General features: G+C 38.8%; 1 pseudogene; it reads left to right on the top strand.

Moving 5' to 3' along the window:
• The first annotated feature begins 1074 nt into the window (after positions 1-1074).
• Positions 1075-6745, top strand: LOC107549770 (zinc finger protein 525-like; annotated as a pseudogene).
• The last annotated feature ends 4623 nt before the right edge of the window (positions 6746-11368 follow it).

Raw genomic sequence — 11368 nt, 5'->3', positions numbered from 1 at the left:
AACAAAAATAGTATGTTGCGTGCGCCTTTAGGGCACTTTGTATTTTTAATCAATGTCAGTTATTCTCAAGATCAGCTCCTTTTAATGCAGCAGATAATCAGGCATTTAAAAACGTTAAATATTTTTCAGTTAAACGAGCGCCACAGAAATTATGGCGAGGGTGATGATGTACGACTATCGAAAGAGAAAACACCTGAACAGAAATAATAATAATAATAATAATAATCATACTCATATTAGGTCTACTATACAATAAATAAATAAATAAACAAACAAACATATGAAAGCCTTTCCCCTGATAGCACACATACATCTCGGAGACGTCTATTAGACGTCTGCATTTCCATCTGCAAGACGTATTTTTTAGAGAGTTTGCTCATCTGCAATACGTCTATAGGACGTTTCCTTTTAGATGTCAAATAGACGTCTATTAGATGTCTTTAAGATGTTTATGATTTAGAATGTATGTAAAACTGACATCTGGAAGACGTCTGTCAGATGTTTGTCCAAAGCAGATGCTTTCCAGACCAAGAGATCTTTAACAGACATCTTGCAGACGTACATTATAGCATCTTAATGTATTATGATTTACGGTGGCAAAAATTAATTTAATGAGAGTGATTTTGCTGAAATCTGTGTTTACCCTCCCAGATAGCACATGTCTGCAAGATGTCTGTTAAAGATCTCTTGGTCTGGAAAGCATCTGCTTTGGACAAACATCTGACAGACGTCTTCCAGATGTCAGTTTTACATACATTCTAAATCATAAACATCTTAAAGACATCTAATAGACGTCTATTTGACATCTAAAAGGAAACGTCCTATAGACGTATTGCAGATGAGCAAACTCTCTAAAAAATACGTCTTGCAGATGGAAATGCAGACGTCTAATAGACGTCTCCGAGATGTATGTGTGCTATCAGGGCTATTTATTAAGGCATAAGTAAACAGAATTGTAAGTAATGTTCTTGCCATTAGACAACTTTTATTTTGATAGCATACAGGCTGCTTAGGCTACTCTATGGCTTCCACGAAGGCGAGAAACTGATTTCCGTACACACTAGTACCAGTGATAGCATCTCTGTCAGTTCGTGTGATTTTCGCAAAGACCTGAAATGCATGACATGTCGCCATCCTACATTAATCTCCGTTCATCTGCGGTGATTTAGAGTATACTAGAACCACACGGACAATCTGACGCGAGATATGCAGTGAATAATGTAGCGAAGAGATATTAATAAAAACGTAAGTTATGTTTTTGGAGGAAACGGTGATGAAAGGGGTGAGTGTGCATGTCCTGTCCTCAAAATGTTTCCAATTTTTAACTCACCCTTGCGTCACATTCATTTTTGCTTGTCTTGTTATATAACTGGGCGTGGTATTTATATATATATAGATATTATATTGTTAGATAACCGCGAGAACATCCTCAGCTGTGATTGTTTGCTGTTGTTTTGACATATTTTGTTTTTTTTGATGACAGTGACGGTCCTCGAGACAATTTTCCAGGAAGGAGAAAATATAAATCAAACCTGCTGTACTCAGCAATATAAAGTTATAGTATGTTTTATAAAGCTGTTATCATGATCTGTTTTTTCTAGACGAAAGCACTATATTGGCTACACATATAAATCTTGAGACATGGGACAAAACAGGTCCAGCAAGGGTAACTGCTATTAGCTTTAAAAATATATATTTTTTAAATGTCATGAGAAGGGTTCAATCATTCATATGCAATACAATGGATACAAATGTTTTTTAATGATGAAAAAGAGCTTGTTTTATCAAAAGCAACACTTAATAATATCTCCTATCAAAGCAAGGTTGTTTTTTAATGACACATGCATGTTTCATAAGATTTTAAAGTTGCGTCCCCACTTTTGTCAACACCGTCAGACATTCAATAAAATGTAATAAAATCAGGGAATATCAGGGGCAGCGGTCACTCTAAAGGACCCCCTTGCCACAGAGTACAGCAGTGTCAGACAGGCTCTGCTAAGTTTTAGTTCTAGAATATTTTAAATCCTAATGTTAATATTTCCCGTGTCACAGCCATGATATGTCAACACCATCATTATTTGAAATATTTAGATCATTTTATTTTCCTGAAACAGGTCCCATTAGCATCTAGCATCAACAGAAACAAATAAAATGCTACTACATGAACTCCATTGGTTTTGTGAAAGAAATGCCAAATTTGTCAACCCCGTCAGATGTCACCACCATAAGATCTTGTGTTCCAATGATATATCAAAATACTTAAATGTGATTCTTGAATAAAAGCTTTATAAACAATAACATACTCACTGTTTGTTGTGTTTGTTTTAATACAGTAATTGACTGATTCAATGTATTTGATAGTTAAAATGACTACAAATTCAGGTTTTCGTCACCTCCGTCAGTTGAATATTTTGATAATATTTCATTATGATATTTTATATTTGTTGTGGAATTGTCGGTCACATGTGAACGTGTAATCTGTCTGCTAACACGAGAATGTGTTTTGAAATGTTAAAAACATCTTGAATGCTGTTAAAGATAAAGCTGAAATTATTTTTCACAGTCCAAGCTAAAAAAAAGCACATTTTGTTAAAAAAGAGAAAAATTGGGAGGTTGTATCAAAGCATAGCTCAGTAGCTTAGTACATATAAGATACATAAATGTAGTTTCATTTGTCTGAGTACAAGGTTTTATTTTTTCAAATTTGCACCCTGTTTTGTCCCACTTCTCAAGAATGACTGCGTTATAATCTGTGTGTACTGTACATGCACAATAAGGAATTACACAATGCCCGCTACAGACTGGCCAATAAAAACATAGGTTCCTGGAAGTGTTTGTAAAACTGGATAATACAAACTTCCTGGAAGTGTTTGTATTGGCCAGTCTGTAGCAGGCATTGTAATTTCTTATTGTGTATTTGTGTCCTGTACAGTATGTCACACTCAGATTATAATGCATTAATTATGCGTGTATATTTTAAGATAGTGCTTTCATCTAGCAAAACCAGATCATGATAATTGCTTTATAAAACATACTATAGCTTTATATTGCTGAGTACAGTGGGTTTGATTTAAATTTTACACATCTTCTTCCTGGAAAATTGGCTTGAGGACCGTCACTGTCATCAAACAACCAAAATATGTTCAAACAACAGCAAACAATCATAGCTGAGAAGCCACATCTACTACTATGCATAGGGGAAAGTGGGGTGAGTTGTGCCAGTTTTTACTCAAAGTGACTTTAAAGTGAGGACATGACAGTAATGCCTTTCACTTTAGAATGTACATATATTTCAGGATGTGGTGCATCCCTGAGAACAATAACTTTGGATCTGAAATAAATTGTTTCAGAAATATAGCTTTTGGGAAAAAAGTGGTTTCGTGGCACAACTTGCCCCTGGTGCAGGGTAAGTTGTGCCTTTTGGGAGAATACGTTGGGGTAAATTGTGCCAGTGATTTCTGAAGTAAAACAGAACATTTTAATGTTATGAGCTGTAATGCTATATGAAAGCAAGACAAATTCAATACAAAATTACTAATTTAAGGTTTATTTAGATATTGTCACCCTATTAAACTGTTGGAATAAGTCATATTTTGTAGTTTTTGGGAAAACAAACTTAAATACACAATATATGATATTTGTGAATCATTTCAGGCAAAAATTCTTTAGCAATAGATGCCTGTTGACATACATAGAATGCTGTCTGTCAATTATGTAACATATAAGAATAAAGTGACTAGGCTAATTTCTAAACATGTAGAATGACCTATGGACCCTGCAGGTGATCCATTCATGAATGATTCTTTGAAACGAACACGAGGGAAAATAAACATTGGATTGGATTGCATTTCGAGTGGCATTTACTGCACAGGCCACAGTGACAAGCTCTCCTCTTTCAGCTGATGTAACTGAACCCACTTGTTTCTTCCCTTTCTCTGTGACAATCTGCTTGGGTGTCTGCACTGTAGTCACACCAGTTTCGTCCATGTTGTACATCATGTGTGGAGGGAAGTTATACCTGAAATGAGATTATGGAGGTGGTTATGTGTGTAAATGTAAATTCTGCTACTCAGGGCAGAAGACCCTATAGAGATGCGCCCTCTTTCCTTCCCTGGCTGCCTCGTCTGTGTGTCATGCCATGTGTCTCTCTTCTTTGGAGGATGAGTAAAATGGATGGCTTTTCAAAATGATGTGGTCACATGACCAATTTCTTCTATGGTTTTCCAGAAACAAGGGGTGGAACTACTTCCCCCCTGGCACAAATCACCCCACTCTCCCCTAGAGGTACTATGCTCTCCCCTCCTTTATTAAAGGGTTAGTTCACCCAAAAATTAAAATTAGGCTGCGTTTTACTCACCCCCGAGGCATCCTAGGTGTATATGACTATCGTCTTTCAGACGAATCCAGTTGGAGTTATATGTTTTTGTAAGAAAAATATCCATATTCAAAACGTAATTATCACTTTAATGAATCCTCTGACATTCTTCTTTACAAATCCTCGTTTTGTACTTCTAATTCTTGACCATTGTTTTGTTTTGATCTCTCCCGTGCGTTTCCGCATGCGTCACTTCTGAGCGGCGCATGCGCAAAGCCGACCTAATACGTCATTCCCCCGGAACTGCTTCTGTTTACAACAGTGAGCGCAAGCTAGATTCAAGTGATTATTACGTTTTTAATATGGATATTTTTCTTAAAAATGCATCGATTCATTACAGAAGGCCTTTGTTCACTGCCCGAAGCCGTGTGATCATCGAAACACACAGCGTCTTTACGACATGGCGGCGGTGGCAACAATACAACAATACTACAGCGAGAATAAAAGTTACGCCTTCTTTCTTTGCATGAACATTTGGGCGGCGTAATGCAAATCTTCCCACATCTTGACGTAGACATGGGGGCATGTTAGAACGAGCCGTTTTAGGTAGGCGTGGTTGACTCTTAACTTTTATAAAGAATATCTCTTTGGATTTGAGACTTTAGTCTTTGCAACTTTACAGATCTTCTTTATGCACCAAGAGCTTGTAACACTCCAAAGAGAAAGGAAAAGTTGAAATCGCATCATATGACCCCTTTAATATAACTCAGACTGGATTCGTCTGAAAGAAGAAAATCATATACACCTAGGATGACTCGGGGTGAGTAAAACGCAGCCAAAATAAAATTTTTGGGTGAACTAACCCTTTAAGGTAACCACAAGCTGACTGAAAGGTTTTGTCAGTTAATATTGAACTGAAATTAGTTATATTATAGTTCTATAATTAGTTTTGCCTTTTCCAGCTGCATTTTAACAGAAACAAATGAAATATTGCATCCATTTCTTATACATTGTATGTAGAGTTGCATACATTGGTAAATAATTGATCAAAACATCCATATTCCATTGTTTTTATGTTTATTTAGAATAAATTTGTGGACATTTATCCTTCCTTGCTTCTTGAGAAGGATCACCACTCAATAATGACCTTGAATTACACCTGTAATAAAGGTTGAAGTCACTGTACACTGAAATTAAAAATTTCACAAATAATTATGAAGAATTGGCAAGTAACACATTAAATGTGAAATTAGAAAGTGGGAGGACTACAATAGATTTATTTGGTTAAAAAAAAAAGCTCCTATAGTCTTTGTTTTTATTCAACTTAGATTTTCTTTACAGTGTTTAAGCGATCTAAACTAAATGATTTGTTAATGTTTTTGTCATTAGGTGTGATGATCCAAGATGTCTCACTCTTCCAAGCCTCGATCCCACCCTTGTGGCCTTTGTGACAAGTCTTTTGCCCAGATATCCATGCTCACCAAGCACCAGCAAGTGCATACTGAAGAAAAGCCCTACAAATGCCCCTACTGTGACAAGTCTTTTGCTCTTTGTTCTTGTCTGGTTCTACATAAATGCACCCATGCTGGGGAGAAGCCTCATACCTGCCGGCTTTGCTCCAAGACCTTCATCTCGTCGGCCCACCTTGCACTGCACCTGCGCTCACGCACTTGGAGAGAGGAAGTACAAATGCAGTGTATGTTCCAAAATGTTCATGCAGTCGTCCCAACTTATGCGCCACAAGACCATCCACACTGGTGAGAAACCTTTCAAATGGCCATATTGCAATAAATGCTTTGGCCGTGCCTCACACCTAAAAACCCATCGAAGGCTCCACACTGGTGAAAAACCCTTCAAATGTACATTGTGTGAAAGGGCTTTTACGCAAAAGGCCAGACTTATTATACACTTGCGCTTGCACACAGGTGAGCGCCCTTTTAAGTGTGACAAGTGTGGTAAGGCCTTCTGCATGTCAGCCCAGCTGCTTAACCATCGGGCTTTGGAGCTGGGTGAGGGCAGGTACATATGTGCCACGTGCCACAAGGGCTTCAGGTCAGTGTCCATGCTAAAACAACACAAGAAAAGCCACCAGGGCAGCGGGATGCTCTGTTGTAGCATGTGCTCAGGGGCCTTCGCTCATTCCTCTTATCTGCAGCTGGAACTGCATTTACAAAACGAAGAGCAGCTCTTCCATTGCAAGGTGTGCAACAAAATCTTTGTGAAGTTGTCCACTTTTGAGAAACACTGCAAAAAACATCAGACGGAGCTGGACGAATGTGAGGACGAGAAAGTAAAAAAGGAAAATTCACATGATCCCCCATTTGAGCTGTATACTGCTGCACCCCCAACACAGTCGACGTCAGAAGTCAACACACGTTCCAAAACAAGAGCCAAAATTAAGACTACAATTGAAAACTCATAAGAAGGTACAGGCAAACTTTTTATAACATTTATTTAATGCCTTTCTGTATTTATGATGTATGATATAAATTATACTTTCAGCTGCTCTTAGTTGCATAAATTAAATGATAATTCTCTGTATGCATACACTACAGACCTATAGACCATGTACAGTTGTACCAAAACCTGCCTTGGCGCAGGTTTTTACATTTAAATTAATTAGTTTTTTTTTTCAATCATACTTATCAAAAAGTGGCACAGCACTATATCTTACCAGGGATGTGTGTCATTTAAATTTGAATTGAGCGGTAGCATGTGCTCAGGGGCCTTCGCTCATTCCTCTTATCTGCAGCTGGAACTGCATTTACAAAACGAAGAGCAGCTCTTCCATTGCAAGGTGTGCAACAAAATCTTTGTGAAGTTGTCCACTTTTGAGAAACACTGCAAAAAACATCAGACGGAGCTGGACGAATGTGAGGACGAGAAAGTAAAAAAGGAAAATGGCGCAGGTTTTTACATTTAAATTAATGAGGTTTTTTTCAATCATACTTATCAAAAAGTGGCACAGCACTATATCTTACCAGGGATGTGTGTCATTTAAATTTGAATTGAGCATGTCTTTTGAATTCCTATTCTATTCCATAATTCCTTAATTTGAACTGGTGGCAAACAGATTTAAAATGCTACCTAAATATTTTTATTTAGTTTATATATTGTAAAATATAGAATAAATTAACTTTTGTGAACCAGGGTAGAAGAATACTTCCTTTCTATATTGAATTTTATTTCATTACAATTCTGTAAATTCTTCTGTCATTCTAATCCGAATCCCTCACAATCTTCAAGAAACAACTGAAAACTCCTCTCTTCCGTGAGCATATACAGTGGGGGAAAAAAGTATTTAGTCAGCCACCAATTGTGCAAGTTCTCCCACTTAAAAAGATGAGAGAGGCCTGTAATTTTCATCATAGGTATACCTCAACTATGAGAGACAAAATGAGACAAAAAAATCCAGAAAATCACATTGTAGGATTTTTAAAGAATTTATTTGCAAATTATGGTGGAAAATAAGTATTTGGTCAATAACAAAATTTAATCTCAATACTTTGTTATATACCCTTTGTTGGCAATGACAGAGGTCAAACGTTTTCTGTAAGTCTTCACAAGGTTTTCACACACTGTTGCTGGTATTTTGGCCCATGCCTCCATGCAGATCTCCTCTAGAGCAGTAATCGGCTGTCGATGTTTACATCAGCACCAGCGCCTCTGCAGTGTGTGTAGTAACGTTGTGATGACTGATTGGATGCATACTTGGGCTTATAGAAGAATACTTCCTTTCTATATTGAATTTTATTTCATTACAATTCTGTAAATTCTTCTGTCATTCTAATCCGAATCCCTCACAATCTTCAAGAAACAACTGAAAACTCCTCTCTTCCGTGAGCATATAACTGCCTCCTCATAAAAAAAATACTTGAATATACAGTCATCACAGTCTGCCATACACTTATCATGCTAAAAACTTGTCCCTCATGAATCATAACGTCTGTCTGCTGAGCCCTCGTGATAAGTGCGGCTGTCGATGTTTACATCAGCACCAGCGCCTCTGCAGTGTGTGTAGTAACGTTGTGATGACTGATTGGATGCATACTTGGGCTTATTTGTTAAACAATTAGCCTATGCAATTTATATGATTGAAAACCGCCAAACTGACCCCAAACCAGCCCAAATTTTGTCCACCTGCCCAAGCCAATTTTTACCCACACAATCAAATTCAAAACCACCTAATCTGGCAACACTGGCTGTCTCCACCGAACTTACTTTTATAGCTTCCTGGTCACACGTCACCCCGTCCGTGACGTCGCGTCCATCCATTGGTCTGATTACACACACGATTCAGAGCGTGGTCAAGCTGAAGACGTTCCCAAAGCGTTCGACGCAGCTCAAGTTCCTGAAGGAGAACTATATACAGTTGCGTTAAATTACATTTACATTTATTCATTTGGCAGACGCTTTTATCCAAAGCGACTTACAGTTGAGGAATACAACAAGCGATTTTATCATAAGATGGCAATAAACACGAGAAGTGCCCGTTATACAAGGTTTCAGTCATTGTTCAAAATAGTAAAAGCTAGGACAGGAAGGGATAAAGGATAATAAGAGAATAGAAAAGGTGAAGGCATATACATTATATATGGGAAATGTATCTAATGTTATATTTTGTCAACGTTATTTTGTTTTAAGGAGTTAAAAATGGCCCTTATCAACCTTGATTTACATATTCCATCACATTATTTTTACAGTTAAAGTTTTGGGCGGGTTTTTGTGAACTTTTGGGCTGGAAATCGGCCATCCAATCTGGCTACACTGGAGACAGCAGCAGCTTCTGTCATTCAGCGAAGCGCTCTGTGTGTGTATGTCTTATTTACCTTTGTCTGTCACTGTCTCAAACTAGTGATGGGAAAATTAAGCTTTGCGAAGCACCCAGGCTTTCCCCTCAACTGTATCTAAAAAGGTTCATTACTTGTAAAACAGTCGTGGCCTAATGGTTAGAGAGTCGGACTCGCAACGGGTTTGAGTCTCGTACCAGCAGGGATTGTAGGTGGAGGGAGTGAATGTACAGCGCTCTCTCCCACCTTCAATACCACGACTGAGGTGCCCTTGAGCAAGGCACCGGACCCCCGACTGCTCCCCGGGCGCCGCAGAATAAATGGCTGCCCACTGCTCCGGGTGTGTGTTCACTGCTGTGTGTGTGCACTTTGGATGGGATAAATGTAGAGCACTAATTCCAGCATGTCACTACACTAACGACATCTTGTGGTCAAAAGGTGGAAAAAGCTGCCTTTGCGTCCCAAACGACCCAGCCATTTTTGGACGGTTTCAGATAATAAATTAGTTTGTGCTATGAAAACCTGTATAAAGCAAAGAAAATATGAAGTCTATATACATTACTGCTCTAGAGGAGATCTGCATGGAGGAATGGGCCAAAATACCAGCAACAGTGTGTGAAAACCTTGTGAAGACTTACAGAAAATGTTTGACCTCTGTCATTGCCAACAAAGGGTATATAACAAAGTATTGAGATTAAATTTTGTTACTGACCAAATACTTATTTTCCACCATAATTTGCAAATAAATTCTTTAAAAATCCTACAATGTGATTTTCTGGATTTTTTTTTCTCATTTTGTCTCTCATAGTTGAGGTATACCTATGATGAAAATTACAGGTCTCTCTCATCTTTTTAAGTGGGAGAACTTGCACAATTGGTGGCTGACTAAATACTTTTTTTCCCCACTGTATAGGCTATGATCAAAATAACCGAAGATTATCATAGAATGGTCAGTTAAAGTGTCTGAACCAGGAATGAATACAAAATGAACATGCACAAAACTACACATGCAACTATTTATTTGTATTATGATTTATTCTTTTCAAAGAAGTGAGTGACACCTGAAACTGTGCAAGTGGTTCGCGTTATTTGAATCAGAATACGAAGCAGTCACGTTGTTGTGTTCGAAAACAAAGCTTCGTACGTCACAGATCAGTGTCTTAGGGCTGCACGATAAATCACATGCGATATTTAATGCACATCTTGTCAGTAAAGCCGGTTCTGTTTTCAGCGGTAAATATCCATCATGTGTGTGCTTTCACATGGAGCAGCATTTACTACACAGAGCCGTTGTTAATGACAAGCTGCGCAAAACCACGATCATATATGAATGTGGTTCCCCTTCAGGAACTTGAGCTGCGTTGAAACGCTACGGGAACGCCTCCAGCGTGACCACGCTCTGAATCACATGTGTACGCCGGGTACACTCCGAGGAGTGTGTCCGTGCTTGCGAGCTTGCGGTTTCTTCCGCTATTTTTCTCAGAGGAGATTGATATTGTTTGTGTGACCAAGTGGCTCGCACGCTGCAGAGGCCACGCCGTGTATTACATAATTTTCAGTTTTTGATGCGAATCTTACCACACCAGACCGTGTTTACTCGTCAAAGGACACCAGAAACAAAATTGTAGACCTGCACCAGGCTGGGAAGACTGAATCTGCAATTGGTTAGCAGCTTGGTGTGAAGAAATCAACTGTGGGAGCAATTATTAGAAAATGGAAGACATACAAGATCACTGATAATCTCCCTCGATCTGGGGCTCCATGCAAGATCTCACCCCGTGGGGTCAAAATTATCACAAGAACTGTGAGCAAAAATCCCAGAACCACACGGGGGGACCTAGTGAATGACCTGCAGAGAGCTGGGACCAAAGTAACAAAGGCTACCATCAGTAACACACTGCGCTGCCAGGGACTCAAATCCTGCAGTGCCAGATGTGTCCCCCTGCTTAAGCCAGTACATGTCCAGGCCTGTCTGAAGTTTGCTAGAGAGCATTTGGATGATCCAGAAGAGGATTGGGAGAATGTCATATGGTCAGATGAAACCAAAATATAACTTTTTGGTAAAAACTCAACTTGTCGTGTTTGGAGGAGAAAGAATGCTGAGTTGCATCCAAAGAACACCATACCTACTGTGAAGCATGGGGGTGGAAACATCATGCTTTGGGGCTGTTTTTCTGCAAAGGGACCAGGACGACTGATCCGTGTAAACGAAAGCATGAATGGGGCCATGTATCGTGAGATTTTGAGTGAAAACCTCCTTCCA

Source organism: Sinocyclocheilus grahami, unplaced genomic scaffold, assembly GCF_001515645.1.
Source record: "Sinocyclocheilus grahami isolate Dianchi unplaced genomic scaffold, SAMN03320097.WGS_v1.1 scaffold380.1, whole genome shotgun sequence".
Taxonomy (NCBI): Eukaryota; Metazoa; Chordata; class Actinopteri; order Cypriniformes; family Cyprinidae; genus Sinocyclocheilus; species Sinocyclocheilus grahami.
This window is presented reverse-complemented; position numbering and strand designations above follow the sequence as displayed.